Source organism: Enhydra lutris, unplaced genomic scaffold, assembly GCF_002288905.1.
Source record: "Enhydra lutris kenyoni isolate GAN:26980312 unplaced genomic scaffold, ASM228890v2 scaffoldscaffold85, whole genome shotgun sequence".
NCBI classification, from domain to species: Eukaryota; Metazoa; Chordata; class Mammalia; order Carnivora; family Mustelidae; genus Enhydra; species Enhydra lutris.
Window position 1 is genome coordinate 7686826 of NW_019154169.1, and position 25330 is coordinate 7712155.

The 25330-nt window shown below is 46.0% G+C and overlaps 1 protein-coding gene across 3 annotated transcripts in view; it reads right to left on the reverse strand.

Annotated features, from left to right (window-relative positions):
• LOC111161427 (F-box protein 17) overlaps positions 1–18690 on the reverse strand; it is a 28454-nt gene extending 9764 nt beyond the window's left edge. Inside the window, exon 1 of one of the 3 annotated variants that reach the window (XR_002641530.1) lies at positions 18505–18554. The gene's annotated coding sequence lies outside the window, so the exon portion shown is untranslated. Of the gene's footprint in view, positions 1–18488 lie in introns of all 3 variants that reach the window. The other 2 variants (XM_022525060.1, XM_022525061.1) reach the window with 2 other exon arrangements.
• Between the last annotated feature and the right edge of the window lie 6640 nt (positions 18691–25330).

A 25330-nucleotide genomic window follows, 5' to 3' on the forward strand; every position in this document is an offset into this window, starting at 1 on the left:
TCATGACCTGAGCCGAAGGCAGAGGCTTAACCCACTGAGCCACCCAGGCGCCCCTAAAAAATATTTTATTTTAAAGTAATCTCTACACCCAACATGGGGTTCAAACTCACGACCCCAAGAATCAAGAGTCAAACGCTCTACTGACTGAGCCAGCAGGGTGCTTACTTTATACCTTGCTCACCATGAGGGCACGTCTGTTGCTTGCTTTGCATACTGGGTACCAGTGTCCACACCAGTGTCTGACACATAATAAGTGTGCAATGAAGAGATGTTAAGTGAATGAACCAACAAATCATCACTTCAGAAACCCATTCCACAGATGAGAAAACTGAGGCACAGGAAGGTGAAACATCTTTATTTAAGGAGAACTGAGTGACTAGGCTCAGACCTAGTGAGAAACTCATTTCATCTTCCCCACTGGGGTGGAACAGCCTGGCAATGAATGCCTCATGGCTGGATGCTGCCGGCTTGGGTTCGAGTTCCCGCCCTGCCTCTAGCTAGTTCTTTGACCAAGGGCGTGTCCCTTAATCTCTCCGTGTTCTGAGAACGAGGATATTAACAGTACCTACTGCACGGGGTTGTTTTAAGGACAAAATGGGTTAATATTTGTAAAGCACTTAAAAATCGCTGGTGCCTCAGAAATAAGAGGGATATTAATATTGAACACTAAATTATGTTAGTTGCTATTATTATTACACATCATAAAAGAATGATGAACAGCATTTAGCTACAGTGTTTTCATCTGGTGACATTTATTGGGCCTTTATGAAGCCACTGGGCTAACCATTAGAGCTGGGGCATCTCGTGGAATCCCATCATCTTGTTTAATGGGCAAAACCATCACAGGAGGCTGCCCTGGGTTAAGAGACTTCAATGATCTAATGCTTGTTATGCTGTCTAATGTCTGTAAATGCTCAACTCATGACAGTTGTTATTATTTTTAAATAAGCTGAATAAGGTTTTGTTAAGGGGCGCCTGGGTGGCGCAGTCAGTTAAGCATCTGTCCCTTGGTTTTGGCTCAGGTCATGATCTCAGGGTCGTGAGATCGAGCCCTGTGTCGGGGATCTGCTCTCAGAATGGAGTCTACTTGAGATTCTTTCTCCCTCCGCCCCTCCTGCTTTTGCTCTCTCTCTCTCAAATAAATAAATAAATCTAAGAAAGAAAAAGAAAGAAAGAAAAAGAAAGAAAGAAAGAAAGGAAGGAAGGAAGGAAGGAAGGAAGGAAGGAAGGAAGAAAGAAAGAAAGAAAGAAAGAAAGAAAGAAAGAAAGAAAGAAAGAAAGAAAGGAAGGAAGGAAGGAAGGAAGGAAGAAAGAAACTTGTATCAGGCTAGTGATCCACGGACATGGCAAAACGTCAGAACACCCCCTTTACCCTGATGCAGAGTGACTGGTTATAAGACAGGCTTTAAGAAACAGGGTGTAATTTTTTCCCCCCAAGTGGTTCTTAATTGCCTTAGGAATTAGCTGCCATTTAATAGTAAGTCCACCAGTTTGCCTGTCATGGACATGAAACTCACCAGAGTGTGGTTCCCTTGCTTGGCTTGCCTTAAGACTGTGCTGGTTTCTGGCAAACAAGGGATCTCTGGAGCTGGGGTGGCCCCCTTACAAAATGAGAGCAGACAGGCTTCACCAAGGAACAAGGACCTTATGAGCCGTGAATATACAAAATCCTTGTTTGAGATGCTCCGCTGAGGGCCATAAGAAGCCTCATGGCCACCACGTCCACATGGCTTAATGCCGACCACTGGCTGGGTCAGTATGGGACAGGTAAGGCATGACATGCCCTGCTGTCCGAGTGTCTGGGACTGTGTGTGTTTGGGGGGCAGCTATGTTGGTGGCTGGCACAGTGACTGGGTGTGCTAATGATATACAGTTTCTAGGACCCACAATGCTATGCCGACCAAAGCAGCCATAATAAGATAGCTTATCTGACATGGTCTGCTAGGACTTGACCACTCTCCACTGCCCACACCCTTCTCCTTGACGCCGGCAGACCTCTGTGACCGCTTCAACTTTCAGAGTGCCATAGATGTGACATGGCTAAGGGATTTCCAAGGCTGGGTCATAGAAGAAGATACAGCCAACAGCCACCACCTGACTCTCTCGGGACGTGTGCCATGGGAGCCCTGAGTCCAGTGGAGTGCTGCTCAACATTTAACAGCTCGCTCTCCAGGAGAAAAAAAGATTCTGGGTTCGTAGCATTGGCTGACATCTAGGTAAATACACCTACTGTGACTGATCACAAGCTACCAACGTCAAGTCCCTGAACCGAGGAGCTGGAGAGCTGCCCACAGTCTGCTCTCAGAAGCCCAAGCAAACCGCACACCACATACACCCCAGCCCCAGTCACCGCTGAAGTCTGGCTGAGTCTGAAGTCTGAAGAGACCCAGGGAAGGCAGAGAAGTGCCTGGGGAGCCCCAGCTGTTCGAGTCCCATTCTAGGGGCTAGACACAGTGGGGGATAAGCCTTCTGATGACCCAGCCCCAGCCACAGTCAGACGGCGCTGCACACAAGCCCCTAAGAACTGCAAAGCTGAGCCCAGCCATTCCCCAGAGGCATGAAATAATAAAATAAAGGTTATAGTTTTAGGTTGCTGTGTTTTGAGTAGTCTGTGAGGCAGCACTAGCTAAAAGGGACAGGCTCTGCGACCTGCATGTCGTGGGATGGGTACCTTCCACAGGGCACGCTCCTGCCCCAAATCCCAAAAGAGCCCCCGAGGAGAAACAGTGGGTGTCCTGACTGCAGGTGCAGACCAATCTGGGTTCAAATCCTGACTACCCACATCCTGCCTAGGAAATGTATTTATCTCCTTTGAACGTAGGAAATGTAATTCAGGAATAGCGTTTCTTTGGTTTCTTTGATTGTTTGTTTTAAAACCATGCCACTTTTAAGTACTGACTACTGGTTTATTATTACTTTTAAATTCCAAAATCGACTTTATTTTTATTTGTTGCCTGTTCCATAAGGCTAATTCTTTATCTCCATTTTTTTTTTTTTTTTTTTGGGTGGTAAAATTCACATAACATAAGATTTTTATTATCCTAAGGGGCCCCTGGGTGGCTCAGTTGGTTAAGCATCTGCCTTCGGCTCAGGCTCCTCGGATGAAGCCCTGGGGTGGGCTCCCTGCTCCCTACCCCTCCCCCTGCTTGTGTGTGCTCTCTCTCTCTCTCTCTCAAGTAAATAAATAAAATCTTTTTTAAAAATTTACCATCGTTGGGACGCCTGGGTGGCTCCGTTGGTTGAGCAGCTGCCTTCGGCTCAGGTCATGATCCCAGCGTCCTGGGATCGAGTCCCACATCGGGCTCCTTGCTCGTCAGGGAGCCTGCTTCTCCCTCTGCCTCTGCCTGCCATTCTGTCTGCCTGTGCTCGCTCTCTCTCCCTCTCTCTCTCTGACAAATAAATAAATAAAATCTTAAAAAAAAAAAACCATAAAAAAAAATTTACCATCGTAAGCATTCTAAGTGTACTGTTCAGTGGTTTTAAATATATTCATCTGCGGGGCACCTGGGTGGCTCCGTGGGTTAAGCCTCTGCCTTCGGCTCAGGTTCATGATCTCGGAATCCTGGGATCAAGCCCTGCATTGGGCTCTCTGCTCAGCAGGGAGCCTGCTCCCGCCCCCCCTGCCGCTGCCTGCCTCTCTGCCTACTTGTGATCTCTGTCAAATAAATAAAATCTTTAAAAATATATATATATTCATCTGCACCATCAGCACCATCCATCCCCAAAACTCTTTTCAACCTAGTAAATCAGTCATTCCCCACGCCCCTCCCCACCTGCCCCCAATAACCACGCTTCTCCTTTCTGTCTGTAGGAGTTGGGCTACTCTAAGTAACTCACAGAATAGGAATAATCATACGGCATTTGTCTTTTTTTGATTGGCCTATTCGCTTAGCGTAATGTCCTCAAGGTTCATCCCTGCTGTAACCCGTGTCGGAATTCCCTTCCTTTTTGAGGCTGAATAATATTCCATTTTGCTTATTCATTTATCTGCTGATGGACATGGATGTCTTCCATGTTACAGATATTCCGACTATAGGTATTTTTGTTGGTGTAATACATTTCTTTGGTATTATTTAAATCTCTGGCATCTTTTGCATCTTGAGATTGTGGTCGATGACTTGATGACTTATTTCATGGTGACCACGTGGCTCAGTTGGAGCGTGTGACTTTTGATCTCAGGGTTGTGAGCTCAAGCCTCGCATTGGGTGTAGAGATAACTTAAAAATAAAATCTTAAAAAAAATTCTCTGCCAAGAGAATTTCAGGCAGCATTAAAAATTCTAACCAAGCACAGGGTACCTGCGTGGCTCAGTCGGTTAAGCATTTGCCTTTGGTTCAGGTCATGATCCCGGGGTCCTGGGATAAGCCCCGAGTTGGGGCTCAGTGGGGAGTTTTCGTCTCCCTCTCCCTCTGTCCCTCCCCTCTCCCATGCTCGCTCTCAAATAAATAAATGAAATCTTAAGGGAAAAAAATCTATTAAAAAATTCTAGGGATGCTCAGTCTATTTATCTATTATTTATTTAAAAAAATTCCTGGGTGGCTCAGTCGGTTAAGCATCTGCCTTCTGCTCAGGTCATGACCACAGGGTCATGGGATTGAGTCCCATATCGGGCTCTTTGCTCCACAGGGAGCCTGCTTCTCCCTCTCCCTGCCTCTCCCCCTGCTTGTGCTCTCTCTCTCTGTCAAATAAATAATAAACAAAATCTTTTAAAAAATCTAACCAGGCAGAGGTATACTCATGTAGAAAGCACTTTTGTTTCTCTTTCCTGACCTGAGGGCTGACTATATGTGTGTATTTACTTGTTAATATTCATCAGGCTGTACAGCTTAGGTACTCTCTGTAAAAGGTTTAGTCAAAAACAGTAACAATAAAAAGAGATGGGAATCCATGGAAAGGAACAAAAAGATGTCCAGAAAGCCCTCCCCAGAGTTCTCAAACAAAATTCGGCTCTATTCAAAATAAAGGCACCCCTGGAAACGAGTAAGCTAGCTTATCTCTCTCTCCAGCAGTTCCTCAAATTGTGTAGGACCAGAGACCTTTCCATAGTGACTGGAAAACTTTGCCCCAAAATATTTCCATGACTCAGTGATGATACCATTGACACGGTGTTTTGCTGGAGTACACTCACAATAACCATTATTTTATGATTTTTTTTTTCTTCTGGCTCTGGGAATTGCCGGGCACACGGGTCAGCATTCTCTGGGGCTTGCGTGCACTTGGCCTCAAGCAGTGGTGGGGTGGGGTCGGCCCCCAGCTCTTGGGTCCGGAAGACTCAGCCGGGGGCCTGCACAGCTGGGGCTCGGTCCGCAGGCTCTTCTCTCTATCCAAACGGTCTCTCCAGCTACAGCACACTTCTGACACAGACGAAATAGTAGAATGTCATCTTCAAGGTTCCTGATTCATTACATGGTCTTCATTGTATACGGTGTTTGGGCTTCATTGATTTTATGACTTAATTTGTATGGGTTTTCATCTTTATTAATTTTAGCAGTTTTTAGTTGATGGGAAAAAAACAATTTTATTGATTTTATCAGCTCATAGTCTATTAGACTAACTTACGGGTAACCCGTATATATTTATCAACGTATGTTTTCACTTGCTGTGATACGGATACATTTTTGTACTTGACTTGTCATTTCACTAACTTCTTTTATGAAGATGGAAGACTGAACACGGAAGACTTACTATGAGGAGTGATACTTCAGAATCAGGCAAACAATATACCCAGGAAGGAGCAGAATCAGCATTTGAACCCAGATCATCTGCCTTTAGTGGGAGCGCCTGATCACCACCTGTCCTGCTGGGGGCAGCAGACCCACGTCCTGAAAACCCTCAGAGGTTCCTTGCCCTCCACAAATGGGTTCTGATAGGCTTTACAGACACGGAATCTTCCACAGGTGGGTCTTTTATCTCCCTGGGACTGTATAATGAAAATTTTCAAAGTTGAAATAATTACACAGAGACCCTAACTCCTAAGAGGGGCAGTGACAATACCCACACATATTTTTTTTAGCCTGATACACCTTCCCTGTCCCTCCTACCCACCGATTTCCACCCCAGTGCCACCGCTAATCTGCTCTCTGTCACTGTAATCATTCTTTTCTGGGATAGATGGAATATGGAATAAGTGGAATTCTATAATGTGCCAATCGTCAATAGTCTGCCTGACAGCTCCAAGTTGCCAAACTGCGGAGTTTGGCCTTTTAAATCTTTTTCCTGTGCCGGCTGACATGTTGAGTTTTTCCAGTAGAGGGAGCCAGAGGAACATTACAAGAAGATATTTTTGTTTGTTTGTTTCAGCTTCCAAATTTGGTTCCTTGGTTCCCCCAGGGCAGAAAGCTTCTCAGGCCCCCCTCCTGCAGTGTGCAGGCCTCTCCAGTGCCCCGCAGTCAGAGGCACCCCGCAGCCAGCCCCTTGCTGCATCCAGCTCAGGCGATTTCCTAGAGCCTGGAGAGAGACCCTTCCTTATGTACTAGCTTCCCCAGCATCCCAGAGGATGGACTTCTGGCAAGTTCCAGCGGGTGCATTTCCATCAAGTTCAAGGTGCAGCACCAGAGGGCCTCCTTTGCCCTTTGTGAGCCTCCTCCAAGAGTGCTCAAACGAGGTCAGGGTCTGGGACTGTCATCTTCCTCAAGCTCTGTTGCTCCTTATGTTTCCTATTTCCATATTCTTTAGCATTCTCTATTTCTTAGTGGCTGTTTCCCTGCTATAATTAACAATTCTGTATATTTGGGGCACGTTGGTGGCTCAGTGGGTTAAAGCCCCTGCCTTTGGCTCAGGTCGTGATCTTAAGGTCCTGGGATAGAGCCCCACATCAGGCTGTCTGCTCAGTGGGGAGCCTGCTTCCCCCTCTCTCTCTGCCTGCCTCTCTGCCTCCTTGTGATCTTTGTCTGTCAAATAAATAAATAAAATCTTTAAGAAAAATAATTCTGTATATTAAATATTCTCCCTCCAAATTACTACGTGGTTCTGGTCTCCTGATTGGATTCTGATACATATAGTCGAGGCTCCTGTGTCTTCTCTCCTTCTGGGTAACGTCTGTGTGATCCCCCGCACTGTTGCACTTATCAATCAGGAGTTTGATCCTTTTTAAATTTTTTATTATTTTTTAAAAAATATGGGGCGCCTGGGTGGCACGGTGGGTTAAGCCTCTGCCTTCGGATCGGGTCATGATCTCAGGGTCCTGGGATTGAGCCCCGCATCGGGCTCTCTGCTCGGCAGGGAGCCTGCTTCCTCCTCTCTCTCTCTCTGCCTGCCTCTCTGCCTACTTGTGATCTCTCTCTGTCAAATAAATAAATAAAATCTTTTAAAAAATATTTTTATTTATTTGACACAGAGAGAGAGAGATCACAAGTATGAAGAGAGAGAAGGGAAGCAGACTCCCTGCTGAGCAGAGATCCCGACATGGGACTCGATCCCATGACCCTGAGATCATGACCCAAGCCAAAGGCAGAGGCTTAACCCACTGAGCCACCCAGATGCCCAGGAGTTTGATCCTTTTTATTGCTGAGTACTCTTCCATTGAACAGGTAAACCACAAGCTGTTTATCCATTCACCATGATGGACACTGGGTTGTTTCCCGCTTGGGGCTACTATGAATAAAGCTGTTGGGACGCCTGGGTGGCTCAGTCAGTTAAATGTCTGCCTTCAGCTCAGGTCATGATCTCAGGGTCCTGGGATCGGGGCTCCGTGCCGGGGTTGGGGGGGGAGCCTGCTTCTCCCTCTCCCTCTGCTTATATTCTTGCTGTGTCAAATAAATAAACAAAATCTAAAAAATATATATAAAACTGCAATGAACATTCATGTACAAGCTTTTGTGTGGACATATGTTTTCATTTTTCGTGAGTAACTACCTAGGACTGAAATTGTTGGACCATAGAGTAAGTGTATATTTCACTTTACAAGAAAACACGCAGTAGTTTTTTTCAGCACAGTTGTGCCATTTGCCTTCCCATCAACAATGGAGGAGACATGCCGTTGCCAGCACCTGCTATGTCAACTGTCTTTTTAATTTTTGACAGAATGGCTTGTTTATAATGCCTTCGGGAGAGTTTCCTCTACCTGACATTTTCCCTTATTAATTTTAAGCCTCTGCTCTTGAATTGTGCTGCTGCTGTGGTTTCTAACCTGCAACATATGGGTTACATAAGAATCAGCAGTCAGACAAGATCAAAATTCTTTGCTCTTTAGAATTATTTGCATGTTCAAAGATTGAGTGTGGCTTCCCCTTCAAGCAGGCAGACCGAGCTATTGATAACCAGGGCCTGTATTAGCTTTTATTAGTCTCTGTAGAATTTTTTTTCTTTTTTAAAGATTTTATTTATTTGACAGACAGAGATCACAAGTAGGCAGAGAGGCAGGCCGGGGTGTGGGGGGCAGGGTGCGAGATGGGGGAAGCAGACTCTCTGCTGAGCAGAGAGCCAGATTCGGGCTGGATCCCAGCACCCTAGGATCATGACCTGAGCTGAACGAAGGCAGAAGCTTAACCCACTGAGCCACCCAGGCACCCCTTAGGTAGATTTTTTAAAATTTTTAATTTATTTCAGAGCGAGAACTCAGGCAGGCAAGCATGAGCAGCGGGAGGGGCACTGGGAGAGGAAGAAGCAGACTCCCCGCTGGGCTGAACTGGGGCTCGATCTCACAACCCCTGAGCTGAGACCAAGAGTCTGGCACTCAATGGACTGAGCCACCCAGGTGACCCAGTTTGGGGTAGATTTTTCTTTTTTTTTTTTTAAACCATCCCTGCTGGATGAATGTGGCTCTGGGGTAGCTTAGCCTGGCAATCAGAACAAGGGCTGGGTTTGAGCCCCCACTCACACCACTAGCCCTGGCTGGCCTCATAGTAACAGTCATATTGTGCCTGGTCCTGTGCTAGAGGCTCTGTCAATAGCATCCCAGGAATACCAAGTTCAAATGCTACGACAATCCTAAATGAGGCCACTGGGTGGAAGAAAACAGGGAGTGGTGGAAGCCGGCGAATCAGAGGGTGCAGCGAGCCTGAAGGCTGTGCTCTGGCGAATTTACCACCAAGTAGGAAGATGGGCCCACTTTGGCCACATCTTGCAGTTTTTCAATAGAAACTGGAAATCCCGGTTTTTATGTGATTCACCCAGTTTTTCAATGTTAGCAATGCATAAAAGAAGAAAAATGAAAGCACAGTATGGCCCAGAGAAGACTGATCTGCATACTCAGGAATTGAATGAGTGTGGCCTTTTTGTGACTTCTGTCTTATCCCAGCTGATCTTCATACCATGAGGAAACTGAGGCCCAGGGAGGCAAAATGACTCACATAAGGCCACATAGAAGTCAGAAGTGGAGTGGGGATTGGAATCTGGGCAGTCTGATCTCCCTCTCAAAGGGTATCCTCTCTAGGGACAGCAAAGGCATGAAAAAACAAAGTGAACGGAAGGGAGCCCATCAACCAGAAAGAAATGTCACTACATTTCAGAAAGACAGAAAGCATACAGAAGTGTCAGGCCTAGGACTGAACTCAAAGTGGGGAAAAGGAAGCCTCAAGGACCTCCAGAGGCTTTGGACCCACAGTCAGGGGTCCCAAGGCAGGGGGTGGGCAGGCTAGGGTAGGCATTCAGGTCAGGAGTGAGAGGGCAGAGTGAGGACAGAGGTTAGTCCATCTTTGAAAAAAACTGTGCCTTGGGGCTCCCTGCTCCCTCTCTTCCCACCTTCATGTTTTGCCACACAGATCTCAGGCTGCCCAACATTCACACCCAAGAAAAACAAAACCATACGGGATGACAGTTCTCTAAAGGAACTGGATGAAGCCTCTGAGATGTGCCCAGGCTGCTGGTGTCCCCGAGTGTAGCCCTTCCCATCCTGGCACCTGGGACTGAGCTCCCAGCAGAGACTGGCTTCCTCCATGCTAACACTAATAAGAGCTGTCTCAAAACATAGAGTTCTCGGTCATCTGGACAAAGAGGCCAGTGGGAAATCAGGACTATATTTATAACAGCCCCAAATTTCATACCAGTTACTTAAAAAAAAATTTTTTTTTGTTTTGTTAAGTAATCTCTACATCCAATGCGGAGCTTGAACTCACAACCCCAAGATCAAGAGTCACATGCTTTGGGGCACCTGGGTGGCTCAGTGGGTTAAAGCCTCTGCCTTCGGCTCAGGTCATGATCCCAGAGTCCTGGGATCAAGCCCCGCATCGGGCTCTCTGCTCGGCAGGGAGCCTGCTTAAAAAAAAAAAAAAAAAAGAGTCACATGCTTTACCACCTGAACCAGCCGGGTGCCCCATCATACCAGTGACTTTGAAAAAGCCCCTTGTTTGTCTGAAAATGTGATTGGACAAGCAAGGATCACCAGATGCTTGAAGAAAAATAGCAGCCTGAGAGAGAAGTATTACGGTAAACAGGCAGAACTATAGTGAACCCCAGAGGAAAGACAGCAGTTCAGAGGGCCAAAGGAAGACATAAAGAAATTAGTACACAAGGCTGGCTTTAGGCTTCACAGGGATGTGACCTACACAGTCAACCATGGCCTTGCACTGCAGGGGTTCCATGCTTGCTGTAATGCTCTGCTGTTGTCAATGAGATATTTTCAATTGTTTTTAAACAAGGGGCCCACATATGCACTTTGCACTGGGCCCTGCAAATTATGTAGCTGGCCCTGAATACACTTAGATTAGAGAAGATATTCAAAACACAGTAAGAATAGGATATTATAAAAGGAAGAATGTCTTCTAGAAGAAAAAAATTTCCCAAAAATAGATTGGATAAGTTAGAAACAGGAAAATACTTCTCTCTTTTTTTTTTTTTTGAAAATACTTTTCTCAAAAGGGAAAAACTAAAGGGTTGCCTGGCTGGTTCAGTGAGTAGAGCATGAGACTCTCAATCTTAGGTGGTGAGTTCGAGCACCACATTTGGTATAGAGATTACTTTAAAAAAAAAATCTTAAAAAAAAAAGAAAAGAAAAGAAAAAATTAAAGCTATGACAAACTTCAGGAAAAACAAAAAACTGCTTAAGGAAGTCATGGTCCGGGGCACCTGGGTGGCTCAGTGGGTTAAAGCCTCTGCCTTTGGCTCAGGTCATGATCTCAGGGTCCTGGGATCGAGCCCCGCATCGGGCTCTCTGCTCAGCGGGGAGCCTGCTTCCTCCTCTCTCTGCCTGCTCTCTGCCTACTTGTGATCTCTGTCTCTCAAATAAATAAAATCTTAAAAAAAAGAAAAAAAGAAAGTCATGGTCCAAATATGCTATACATTAATTGTATCCATGTTATGTTCGTTTGATAAAGGGCAAGAAAAAAAGAATCTATTTGACCTGGAGGCTAGGGGTGTTCACCTTAGATAGAACTGTTTATTGGTTTTTCAGGAGAAAAAGATTGTATCTATGTATATAAATACACCAGACATATAACATTGCGTAAATTTAAGGTGTATGTGTTGATTTGATACATTTATATACTGCAGTGTGATTACCACTTCAGCAGTAGCTAACACCTCTAATCATGTCACTTAATTATCATTTCTTTTTTGTGGTAAGAACATTTAAGATCCGGTCTCTTAGCATAAAGATTGTCTTCTCAACATTGGTGATAGGAAATCTGCATGGAAAAAGATGAGCTTAGGCCTCTACCTCATACCATATACAAATAACTCAAAATAAGCCATACACCTGAATGTAAGAGTTAAAACCATAACATTTTTAGAAGAAAATAAGAGAAAAATCTCATGATCTTGGGTTAAGCAAAGACTTCTTAGCTATGAGCCCAAAAGTGTGATCCATGTAAGGAAAAAACTGATTAATAAAACATCTCCAAAGTTGAAAACTTTTACACTTCAAAAGGCACCATTGAGAAAATGGAAAGAGAAGCTATAGATTGGCAGACTATGCCTTCAAGTCATATACCTGATAAAGGACTCATATCCACAATATATAAAGAACACTTAAAATTCAACAGTAAGACAAACAAACCAATTTAAAAATAGACAAAAAATCCGAAGAAACATTTTGCCAAAGATAAACGTATGACTAGATGCTCAACGTCATTAGTCATCAAGGAAATGCAAATTAAAATCACAATGAGACACCATCTCATGCCCACCAGAATGGCTATTGTTCAAAAGATTGGCAAGTACCTGGAGAAACCGGGACCGCCACATGTTGTTGGCTGGAATGTAAAATGGTACAACCACTTTGGAAAACAGTGGGGGCAGATTCTTTAAAACACGAAAATAAAAAAAAAAAAAAAAAGGTTAAACATAAGCTTCCCATGAAACCCAGCAATTCTACCATTATACTGTCATATACATATACATGTCATAAAGAATATGCTTTAAAAAAAAAAAAAAAACAACCAGGGGAAGCAAAAACACACGTCCACGCAAAGACTTGTGCATACGTTCATAGCAGCATTATCTACTGGAAACAATCTAAAGGTCCATCAACTGATGAATGGATAAACAAAATGTGGTCCATCCATACAATGGAACATTGGTCAGCAAGAAGAAGAATGGAGTTCTGGTACACACGACAATATGAATGAACCCCCAGACAGCATGCTAAGTGAAAAAAGCCCGACCCAAAGAGCCAATACATACTGTATGATGTATTTATATGAACTGCCCAAAAATGACATATCTAAAGTTACAGAAAGATTAGTAGTCGCCTGGGGCTGGGCTTGGAACAGGGAAATGACCACAAATAGACACAGGGGATATTTTGGAGGTGAGAGAAACGCTTTAAAACTGGTGATGGCTGCACAGCCCTGTAAATTCACTAAAAATCACCGAATTGTACACTTTAAAGGGCTGACTTTCATGGTATGTAAATTACATCTCACTAAAGCTGTCACAAAAACCCTGGAAACTCGACAGTGAAAGCCTCTAAGACTTAAATATGGTAACAGAACAGACTGTAGACGTTATCAACCTTGACACTGTGAAAATAAATGTACAAGTAACAAAAGATGGGAAACGAAGGTGGGGGGCGGGGGAGACCGAGAGGCTTGGCTCACCTCCTTCCCATCCTGGGAATCAAAAGTTGCCAGAATAAAAAAGTTAGAAGTGAAGCATAAAATTTGAAGTTACAAAGGTCAATCGCAAATAATCTTTAAAATGTAGAATTGTTAAAAATTGGTGGAGGGGTGAAGGCTAGGTACAGTCTCTCATGGCTCACGCTAACAGCTGATTCTGGATCCTTCTCTCTACTTCTCTGCCCCTATTTCTTTCTTTCTTTCTTTCTTTTTTTTTTTTTTTTTAAGATCTTATTTATTTACTTGACAGACAGAGATCACAAGTAGGCAGAGAGGCAGGCAGAGAGAGAGAGGAGGAAGCAGGCTCTCTACGGAACAGAGAGCCTGATGTGGGGCTTGATCCCAGAACCCTGGGATCATGACCTGAGCTGAAGGCAGAGGCTTTAACCCACTGAGCCACCCAGGTGCCCTCTGCCCCCATTTCATTATTACCCCTTCCATGACCCAAGTGCCGTCTGGGTCAAGGCCATGCATAAAGCGGGAGGTAAATTTCCTTTGGCTTTTTGGTATATTTTAACTTAAATGCAATGAACGTCACATGTCATAAAGCATATGCTTTAAAAAAAAAAAAAAAAAAAACCAACCGACTAGTGCAGACTGTCACCATAGTTTACTTAAAATGCGATCAGTGAGAACTCGCCTATGGTCCTGATGGGAGGATACACTGGTCTAGTCACGGTGGAAACTAGATGGGCATTTTTTTACCTAAGTTGAAAATGCGCCTGTCCCATGACCCAGCAATTCGACCCCAGAGGCAGCAAACACCACTAGAATATTCATGACACGACTGTTTCTAATACCTCCAGTCTGGAAAGGACCCAGATGCCCATCCACTGTAGGATGGAGAGGTAAATTAAGGGAGTCACAGAACGGTACGTGACGTAGCAATAAACAGGAGTTAACGACAAACACTCGCAACGATACGGATGAGCTTCCAAAGGTTCATTTGGGGTGAGAGACACCAGACGCGACCAGGCACCTAAGGTGTGAGTTCTAGCACAACCAGACAGCCTGAGTTGCCTGGGGCAGTCCCCATCTACCGCAAATATTGTCCCAGGGTCATTAGGGTAATTAGTGACCCCTATTGCTTCCAAAATTTCCTGGCTTGAATGGTAAATTGCTCAACACTAATGGCACTACCTTTAGAAAGTTCACAAACAGGCTAATCGAATCAAATATTGTTTATAGACGTACACACAAGTGCTAAAACCATAGAAAGAAGAGCAAAATAGCAAAATGAGTATTATAGAAGTCAGGGTAGTGGTCCCCTCCCACGGGACGGAGAAGGCTATTAACCAGAGGCACCCGGGGAAGCTTCCGGGGGCTAACAATGTCCTTGCGGTTGACCTGGGCCCCGGTTACATATTTCACAATGTGCAGATGTACACAGATGTATGCCTCTGTTTTATATACTTTCCTGTTCGGATGGATGTTCTATTTCATAATTTAAAAAATATTAATGCTGTCGATAAACACCACCGATGTTACTGAACCCAAGAAGGAAATGGTCTCATCGCATCTCCGCACAAATACAATTCACGTTTGCCAAGGGCTTTCTTTGTGCAAGGCACTCTGGAAAATTCTTTCTGTGCATCATCTCATTCATTCCCAGGAGGCAGCAGTGATATTTCTGGGAGAGAAGGCATCACAAGGCGAGCAAGGGACATTGCTTTTGGGAATTGCTGGTGACAGGCCATGAGGGGGGGTGGAGGACTGGGGAGAGGTGAACGTTGCAGCTTCTCTATGGTCAGTCAGCCCTGGCTCAGCCCCACTGCAAACTCCTGTTCATGACCTTGGGGAAATGGCCTTCCCTCTCTGAGTGGAATTTCCTCTCCATAAAATGAGAAATGGGCAGGTACCCATCCCCTCTCTCCAGGGCCAAAAAGTCTGAAAACCAGAAGTCGTTCCCAGACCCATTCGGTGGCAGAAAGGAGTCAAACTGATGTGAGATTTGATTATCTCACTGAGTGTGAACATGCATTTCAACTGAAGAAAATACCAGTGTGTTTGATTACGGCGCTCCCCAGTCCCACCACGGGTCTTCTGTAACATTCAGAATCGGTTCCCCAGGGCTTGCCTCCCATTCAGAAAGTCTAACATCCAGGCCCCAAAGTTTTAGGTCAGATACTGTGGACTTCCAATAATTCCCACCTCTTTGTGGTTACGGGTAAATTAAGCACAATCAAGGCCTGGCCCCAGACATCATTACTATGTTTGTAGATCATGCCCAGCTGTGGGACTGGAGCGTGCACCTCACCTCCCTATCAGAATCATGATGTCACCGAAACCCAGCTATAGGAATGGGGGCTCAGGGGACCCGTGCCTAGGAAGTCAGGACCAAACACAGCAGGGCAAAAAATGACCAATGTCAAGATCAGAGCCATTGGGTGAATTTTAAAAAGGAAAAAGAAATGCCAAGTTCAAAATCTATCTCAGGGCACCTGGCTGGTTCGGTCAGCAGAGTGCTGACTTTTGATCTCAGGGCTCGATCCCAGGGTTCTGAGTTCAAGTCCTGCGTTAGGCACGGAGACTACTTAAAAAAAAAAAAAAATCTATCTCTAGATTAAAAGAATAGAAGGAAGGGCCCAGCTGTAGTTATGATGTTAGCATAGCACACTATGATAGTTGAGAAAAATCCTTCACTAATAGATGTGGTTAACTGCCCATGACTGCTCTACACACAAGCGAGGGCTTTACAAAATCTCACAGAAATATCATGAACAGGGGCACCTGGGTGGCTCAGTGGGTTAAAACCTCTGCCTTCGGCTCAGGTCATGATCCCAGGGTCCTGGGATGGAGCCCCACATCGGGCTCTCTGCTCAGCAGGGAGCCTGCTTCCTCCTCTCTCTCTGCCTGCCTCTCTGCCTACTTGTGATCTCTGTCAAATAAATAAATAAAATCTTAAAAAAAAAAAAAAAAAGAAATATCACGAACAGTTCCAAGAGGGAGCTGCCATTTTTCAGCTGGAGAAACTGAGGCTTGGGGAGGCAGAGCCACGGACCCAAGGTCATGTGATACGCGAGCAGCAGAGCTGGGATGTGAACCTGGGTGTGCAGGACTCCAGAGTTCCTGCTGTATTTATGTCTTGATCCCCTTCTTAGTTTCTCTTTTTTTTTTAAGATTTTATTCACTTATTTTACAGAATTCACAAGCAAGCAGAGAGGCAGGCAGAGAGAGAGGGGGGAAGCAGGCTCCCTGCTGAGCAGAGATGATGCGGGGGGGCTCCATCCCAGGACCCTGGGATCATGACTGAGCTGAGGACAGAGGCTCTAACCCACTGAGCCACCCAGGCGCCCCCCTTTCTTAGTTTCTACCTTGTCTTATTTTCCCCAGATTTTACCATAAAAGTTTCATCACATGTTAAAGTTGAAAGAATGGTAAAATGAATATCTCCGTATGTTCCACGTTTTGCCATATTTGCTTTCTGTCCTTTGATGAATTCTTAAATACTTCAAGGTGCATCTTCTAAGAGAGAGAGAGTAAGGGGTAGGGGCGCCTGGGTGGCTCAGTCGGTTAAGTGCCTGCCTTTGGCTCAGGTCATGATCTCAGGGTCCGGGGATCGAGCCCTGCATTGGGCTCCCTCCTCAGCAGGGAGCCTGCTTCTCCCTCTCCCTCTGTCTGCTTGTGCTCTCTCTCTCTGTCAAATACACAAATAAAAAATCTTAAAAAAAAAAAAAAAAGGAGTAGTGAGCACTGGGTGTTATAAGCAAATGACAAATCACTAAATTCTAGCCCTGAAACTAATAATACACTGTATGTTAACTAAATTGAATTTAAATAAAAAATTTATAAAAACAGAAAGAATAGGGGGCACTACAGGTCTACATTACCACTTAACACCATTTCTTTTCCTTCTTTTTTTAAAAAAGATTTTATTTATTTATTTGACAGAGATTACAAGTAAGCAAAGAGGCAGGCTCCCCGCCAAGCAGAGAGCCTGATGTGGGGCTCCTGGGGCTAGATCCCAGGACCCTGGGATTATGGCCTGAGCTGAAGGCAGAGGCTTTAACCCACTGAGCCACCCAGGCACCCCAGTACAAAGAAATCCATTCTGCTATCTAATATTCAGTCCATGAACAACTTCCCCCATTGTCTCAAAAAGGTCTTTTGTAGCTTTTTCTGACAAAATTGGGGACTCACACACTGCAGAGGGTAGTCATGTCTCCCTAACCCTTCTATGTCTAAAACACTGACCTTTCCATTTTCTTAAAGAGACAGTACTTCTATAATAGAAAAAAAAAAAGGTAGACTCATTTCTATTTGTGAACCACATATATGACTCCATTGGGTGAAAAAATTAGTATTTAAATAAATATAAAAACATTATTAAAGCGGATTCCTCAGCTAGGCCTCACAAAATGGGGAGTCAAAAGATCCTATAAATATTTAATGCAACAACAACAAAAATTTAATGGAATAAGGAACATGTTTAAAAAGGTGGGTTTTGTTTGTTTGTTTGTTTGTTTGATGTTACAAAAGCAGCCAACAGAGAAACAACAAGGAATGTGTGATTATCCAGGGAGGAGGGAAACTTGGGCACTAGGAAAGCTGTCTCCATCTATTTTTAGTAAGGGATTACTGGACATTGTCTAAAAGTTGACAAAGTAAGAAATCAGCCCAGAATTTGCTTTAAAGATGTAAGGAACTACCAGAGGAATAACAAGGAGCAAAGGTTTAAAAAAACGCACCACAGATCACAATTACTTTGGCCATTTCTGAAAAGTCATTTAATCCCATAACATTTTAACTGACTGTGGGTCGCGGGGGTGGGGTGCTGTTTTCAGGGCTTTGCTTGATGCGGAGCTTTGTCTGCCTTATTCGTCTTTTGTTCTTATGTCATACCGGGGCACTTAAAAAAATTATTTATTTTAAAAGTAGGTTTCTAATACCGCTGTCTTTCCAGATTGTTAGTTACTAGACGCTAAGCTGAAGGATCCAGACATAAAGAACAGGACACAGAGCGTCACAAGATACTGCTCAACACTTGGAAAAGTTAACTTAGTAGAACAAAACTTAAATTGGGAAGAGCGGCCGCAGCTAAAAACAAACTTGCTAAATCAAGACACGGTGTTCGGAGACTTCTGATTCACGGATTCTGCGAAGGGGCCGCCAGCCAGAAGAGACAGAAACCAGAATTGGTAAAAAGTGGTCTGGCCTTTTCACTGGCTGCTGTGTACACGTGTTGATCGGGGACGGTTTTTTTTTTGGGGGGGGGGTTATCCCAGGGTGGCCTCCGCCGAGGAGCAACGGGGTGCAAGGCGTGGGCGTCAGAGGACCCGTTCTAAAAGCAAAGCCCTTTCCCTACCACCTGGGGCTTTTCAAACGTGTGCGTGACTCTGGGCTTAAAGGGGCGCAGCTGGCTGGCGGAGCCTGGGACCCGGGGAGGGCCCGGGGAGGGGGTCTGGGGCACGGGACTCCCGGGGACCCGCCCCTCCCGACAGGGTCTGGGGCGGAAGTGAGTGGGGACCGGACACGGGTCCCGACCTGCGTCCCTACCTGTCCCGGCGCTCACCTGGCGGCCAGCTCGGAGGCGGCGGCGGGCTAAGCTCCCTTTCCCCACCCAGCTCTGGGAGGCAGTCAGGGGGCTCCCTGGGATCGGCCCCGCCCAGGGAGCCCCGAGACACGCGGTCTGGGCAGTCGGTCCTCTGCGGGGGCGGGGGGTTGACGACCCGAGGCGGACGCGGGGGCCGGCTGCTGGGAGATCGGCCGGCAGGCGGCTGCGGCGGGCGGGAGGTAGGCAGGGGCGGGATCCGTGAGGCTGCGGGCGCCGGGGGAGGGCCCAGCTGCCGCGAGGCCGGCGGGGAGGAGACGCAGCCCCCGCGCTCTGCTCCCCGCCCCTGGGAGAGCCTACACTTGGCCCACGTGGGCACCTGCTGCCGGGCGCCCTGTGATCTGGCACCCTATCCTCGTGCCCTCCCCAGCCACCTCCGCGGGGTGAGGTCCACCTCCCCGAGAGCTTCAGCCGTGGGCCTCGTCCCAGCCGCCTCCTCCCCGCAAATCTTGTTTCCTTCTCGTGCCGGCCTCCTGCCTGCAGCCGCCTCCGCCATTGGAAACGTCTCTCCCGCCATCTGGCCAGTGCTGTAAATGGCATAGCTGTGACTCCGACCTTGGGCCCGATTTGCAACTCTGGATCAAGTGCCTATCCACAGAGATGCTCTCGCATTGCGCTGTGTCCTCAGCAGAAAGAGTCTCAGAAGCCCAGGTCTGCTCTTAAGGGGACCCTCTCTCCCACACAGACTTGTCTGCGGCAGCGGCAGCGACAACCCGTGTGTCCCTACTTTGGAAACCCGCCCGCTCCCTTAAACAGTAGACAAACCAATTAATCCTAAGTTTAGCATCAGTAAGAATGCCCCCCCCCATTTCTATCACGACCTCTTGGGCCGCCCCAGTTCCGATTGACCTAGATCGCCCAAGGGACCTCAATCAAGAGATTGACCTGGGTTGTCCCAGAGCGAGACTTCTTCTTTTTTTTTCTTTTTTTTTTAAGATTTTTATTTATTTGACAGAGAGAGATCACAAGTAGGCAGAGAGGCAGGCAGAGAGAGAGGAGGAAGCAGGCTCCCCGCTGAGCAGAGAGCCCGATGCGGGGCTCGATCCCAGGATCCTGGAATCATGACCTGAGCCGAAGGCAGAGGCTTTAACCCACTGAGCCACCCAGGCGCCCCCAGAGCGAGACTTCTGAACGCCAGGCCTTGTTGCCTGGCCCAGTTACCCCAGGCGCTCGCTCCTAGCAGGCGCTGCGCTAAATGCTTTCTGTGCGCGACCCCAAGGACGCCTCTCACGAGAAACTGAGGCCCAGAGTTACGTGGTCTTTGCACGGGTTGCAAGTCTCGTGTTTGGGGGTCACACAACTGGCAAGGCTTGGAGCATGGGTTCCCCAGGTGTCCTCTGCTAGGAGCCTCAGCGAGGTACCACAGCGCCATCGTGAGGAGGGTGCGAGGTCCTGCGCTTACGGCCCCAAAGAAAGGTGACCTCTCACTTGTACCAACTCCTTAGGAAGCATTTTCTACTGTGGGTTGTAAAATTATTTTATTATTGCTGGTATTTTTAATACAGAGCCACACACAGTCCCTTATTTGAAAGGCTTAGGGCTATATGGTTTGGGGTCCGGATTTTTTTTTTTTTTTCCAATTCTAGAAGGCTATAGAATGATTATACCCTATCCAGGGTACTGCGAGAGTCCCAGCAAGGTCAGGATGGTACAACACGATCACGTGATATTTCTGCTTCGCAGCGTCTACGGAGAGGAATATATACTTAGTGGAACAGAAGTTATAAATGACCTGATGTCAGTTTAGTCAGGCCTGATTGCTTGAAGAGTTTGGGGGCCTGATTTATGAAGCAGGTTTGTTTGTGCATAACGAATTGTAGCGATGATTTTTTAAATCGATAGCAGTATTAAACACCTTCTGTGGGCCAGGTGCAGCCTGTATAGTTTATGCAAGTTTAGAAGCACTAAACAGTTTATGTCAACAAATAATACAGCTTATTGTAGATAAATCAGAAAAACAAAACAAACAAAACCATCGAGGGTCCCCAGTAAAATAATTGGATCATCAAAGGATGCTAAAACCATTGGTAAAATGTTGGAGAACAGTCCAGAATTATTACCCAACAGATGATTTATTCATTACAAATGGGAAAAATGTACCTACCTAGTGGGGGGCAGTTTCTGGCTGACACCCTCTTAACCAAAGGATCAAACGGTATCCCCAAGAGTGGGACACTAGGACATCAAGTGTCTCTTGATGTGACACTCTAGAAAATACACAAAATTACCCATGCAGAATTCTTATGGGGGGGAGATGTTACCCCTACATTTAATAACCAGCAAAAATTCAGACATTGAAAATGGGGTATCTATACCAGGGAACTGGTCAGTACTTTTCAAAAAAGTCCACGTGATTACGGTGTGCACACCTCGACTGGGTCCTGTCTGGTGATCCTTGCTTGTTCCTTGCCAATCTCAGATGAGGGACTGTGTCTGTAGGCGATGGGGCTGTGCTTCCTGCTATAAATGCTGGACTGTTTGCCTCCAGGGCTCTGCCCTGAGCTGGGGCATGAATGGCAGCTTTGTGTCTGGGTGTGGGGCTTGCCTTCAGTCTGGCCTCACATGTGGTTGGGGAGGGGGGGCAATGAGAGGCCAGGAGCACCGCTGTGGGCTGCCCCTTCCGTCCTCCGCAAGCACCGGAGTAGGACTGGCTCTTTCTGGAAGCCAGCATGCCTCCTAGTTAGCATCTCAGACTCTCGGAGAGCTGGATCTCTTTAGGGAACTGGTTCTTATTTTCCTGCACATGAATGTTGGATGGCCTGGGCCCTGGGGAAGGAAGGGAGGCCAGGGTCCAGAGGGCATAGACAGATTATCATCTGAGCTCACCTTGGCTGTCTTTTCTCACTCTTGTCTACCCTAGAACCCTGGTCGTGCTGGCTGCCTCTTCCCTGCAGTTCTTTCCTGAATGCAATGAGTGACCTCACTCTGGTTCATGTCCACAAGCCTCCACCTGATCTGTCGACCAGAAATGTGTTAAACTGTCTGTCGACCAGAAATGCGTTAAACTGTCTGGTGTGAGGGTCCCGGCGCTGGCTGGGTAATGACCCCCTGAAGACATATCCATGCCCTCACCCTTGAGTGGCAAAAGGGATTGTGAAGATGTGATTGAGTTGAGGACCTTGAGCTGGGGAGATTATCCTGGATTGTCTGGCTGGGAATAAAGCCCAGGAGGAAAGGTGGGCACTAGAAGCTCAGAAAAGCCATGAAGTCTATGAATTGGTTGCAGTAGCAACGGGAAGTGAACACAGCTTCCTTCCTGAGCCCTTGGCCATGGTTGGTTGATTTCCTGTTTTTAGTCACTTACTTTATACAAACAAGGGTACAGAAGTATCTCCCGGTGCCACCACTGATTCCTGAGGGACCCAAGGAAGTCCCTTAGTTGTCTCACTGTGCTGTCAGTTCCCTTAGGGAAGAGGGTTGAAATGGACAAGGCAGACTGCCTCCCAGTTACATCAGGCCTACACGGAGGTTCTGTTTAGCTTCCAGTGTTTTGTTTTTTAAAGATTTTATTTATTTGAGAGAGAGAGAGAGAAAGAACAGGAGCCGGGGTGGGGGAAGGGCAGGAAGCCCGATGTGGGGCTCGAACCCAGGACCCCGACATCATGACCTGAGGTGAAGGGAGATGCTTAACCGACTGAGCCACCCGGGTACCCCTAGTTTCCAGTGTTTTAAAGCTTTCATTTTAACCAGGGTCATATATTTGCATTGTATACAATTTGGAAGGTATGAAAGAGGTTTCCCAATGCTCATCTCTCTTCTACCAGTGCCCTCAGCTTCCCTCAGTTTTCCCTGGATTCTGATCTGTTCTTGCAGAGCTTTTCTGTATGTATATGATTGTTCACATACCCACACTCTCAACAAACAATCACATTCTCCCTGCTCGACACTCTGCGTTTATCATTTAGTATAGTTTCATGCTCTTTCCATATCGTTACATAGATTTGTTTGTTTGTTTAACAGCCACGTAGATCTCCATTGTATGGATGTACCCAATATTTTTCTCTTGTCCCTTATTGACAGAAATATAGGATATTTCCAGAATTTTCGATTACAGACATTGCTGCCAAATACGATGTGTGTCATCTAATGTATTTACTATTTTAAAAAAATTTTTTTAGGAGTGCCTGAGTGGCTCTGTCATTAAGCATCTGCCTTTGGTTCAGGTCATGATCTCAGGGTTCTGGGATCCAATCCTGCATCGGGCTCTCTGCTTGGCAGGGAGCCTGCTTCCTCCTCTCTCTCTCTCTGCCTGCCTCTCTGCCTACTTGTGATCTCTCTCTGTTAAATAAATTTTTAAAAAAATTATTGTTTAAAAAAAAATTTTTTAGGGGCGCCTGGGTGGCTTAGTTGTTAAGCATCTGCCTTCGGCTCAGGTCATGGTCCCAGGGTCTTGGGATTGAGCCTCGTGTTGGGCTCCCTGCTCTGCGGGGAGTCTGCTTCTCCCTCTCCCACTCTCCTTGCTTGTGTTCCCTTTCTTGCTGTATCTCTCTCTGTCAAATAAATAAATGAAATCCTTACCTAAAATAAAATAAAATAAAATAAAATTTTAAAGGAAGGGGGCCCTTTTTTAAAAATTAATTTATTTTAGAGAGAGAGAGAGAGCAAGAGCGAGGAGGGGAAGGGGCCGAGAGAGACAATATCCAAGCAGACGCCCCCTGAGCGGGGAGCCAGACACAGGGCCCCACCTCACAACTTAGGAGATGAAACCGAGAGTCTGACACTTAACCGTTTGAGCCACCCAGCTACCCCTAGTGTATTTATTACCGACGTGTACTACATCACATAGTATGTATTTCTAGAAATAGAACCACCAGGTCAAGAGGTATGTGCAGGGCTATAATTTTTAAAGGCACAATAACAGTGTTGCTGAGGTCGTGGAAAAAAACGAAAGCCTCATACACTAATGCTGGAGGGAACATAAAATGGGGCAGCTGCTTTGGAAAACAGTCTGCTAGTTCCTCAAAAAGTTGAGCATTAGAATTACCACGTGACCCGCAATTCCACTCCGAGGTATACACTGAAGAGAAACGCAGACATAAGTCTACACAAAAACACGCACATAAATGTTCATAACGAGATCATCCCTAATAGCCCAAGGATGGAAACGAAATGTCCATAAACTAATGAATAATAATAATAATGAATAATACAGTGGAATTATCGGAATGGCTTACTTGGCCATAAAAAGGAGGCAGTAGTGATCCATACTACAACACAGATGAAAGTTTGTTGTTGTTTTTTTAAAGATTTTATTTATTTACTTGACAGACAGAGAGGTCACAAGTAGGCAGAGAGGCAGGCAGAGACAGAGAGGGAAAGCAGGCTCCCTGCTGAGCAGAGAGCCCGATGCGGGCCTCAATCCCAGGACCCTGAGATCATGACCTGAGCCAGAGGCAGAGGCTTAACCCACTGAGCCACCCAGGTGCCCGAAAGTTTTTTTTTTCTTAAGATTTAATGTATTTATTTGAGAGAAAGAGAGAAAAAAACACAAGCAGGGGGAGGGACAGGCAGAGGGAAAAGCTAGGTTCCCTGCTGAGCAGGGAGCCTAATGTGGGACTCAATCCCAGGAACCCTGGGATCATGACCCAAGCTGGAGGCAGATGCTCAACGGAGTGAGCCATCCAGGTGTCCCCAACATGAATGAACCTTGAAAGCATATGACAAAGTAAAGAGCCAGACACAAAGACCCTATGTAGTACTGATTCTTTTTATATGGAATGACCAGAATAGGCAAATTCATAGAAACAGAAAGTAGCTTAATGATTGCCAGGGGCTGCTGGGATCGCCGGGAATGAGGTGATAGAATGTTCTGGAATTAGTGATGGTAACTACACAGCATTGTCAGTAGGCTAGAAACCACGAGTCATACACTTTTAAATGATGAGTTTTTTTGTTGTATGAATTCTAGCTCATTAAAAAAAGTGATACTTAAAATAAGGTATGTGCATAAAATTGTGTTAGCTACTGCAAAATTACCCATAACTCACCAGTAAGGCATGAGAGCAGCCATCTTGCCATGCTTCTTTCTGGATTCCCTACCATCCATGGGGCATGTGTACAGATGGGAATACTAACTAATCTTTGTTCCTTTTTTCTTTTTCTTTTTTTTAAGATTTTATTTATTTATTTGGCAGAGAGAGAGAGAGAGGCACAAACAGGGGGAGCCACAGAGGGAGAGGGAGAAGCAGGCTCCCCACTGAGCAAGGAACCTGATGCAGGACCTGATCCCAGGACCCTGGGATCATGACCTAAGCCAAAGGCAGACACTTAGCCGACTGAGCCACCCGGGTGCCCCAATCTTTCTTTCTTCTTTGACAAAAAAAAAAAAAAAAATTGTTCAACAGTTCTTCCTCTCAGCTAGATTTCCATAACTGCTTAAACACTCCTGCCAAATTCAATCACCCTGGACTCTTCACCATTCTAACATCAGTGTCTGCAAATGATGTTGTAAAGAACCCAACAAGCAGACAAAAAGCCATCGTGTGACCTTATAATGATGATCAAACTAATTACTTGCACTGACACGTGTCACAACTGTGCTGACACCATGGGTTGAAATTTGTTTCTTTATTATGGCGAGTCCAATTTGCATTCTTGTTTCCTGTGGGAGTTGGAGCGTACTCAGCCACCCGGAAGAGTCAGGGTGAGTAGCGCTGCTGAGGTCTGGGGTATAGGTGGAACGGGTCTCAGGATGGCAAATGATTCAAGATCAGTGATGAGACCGGGGAGCGCCCGCCCCAGCAGCCCTCCTCTGACGCGCTCATTGCTCAGGGTCAGGCCACGGGTT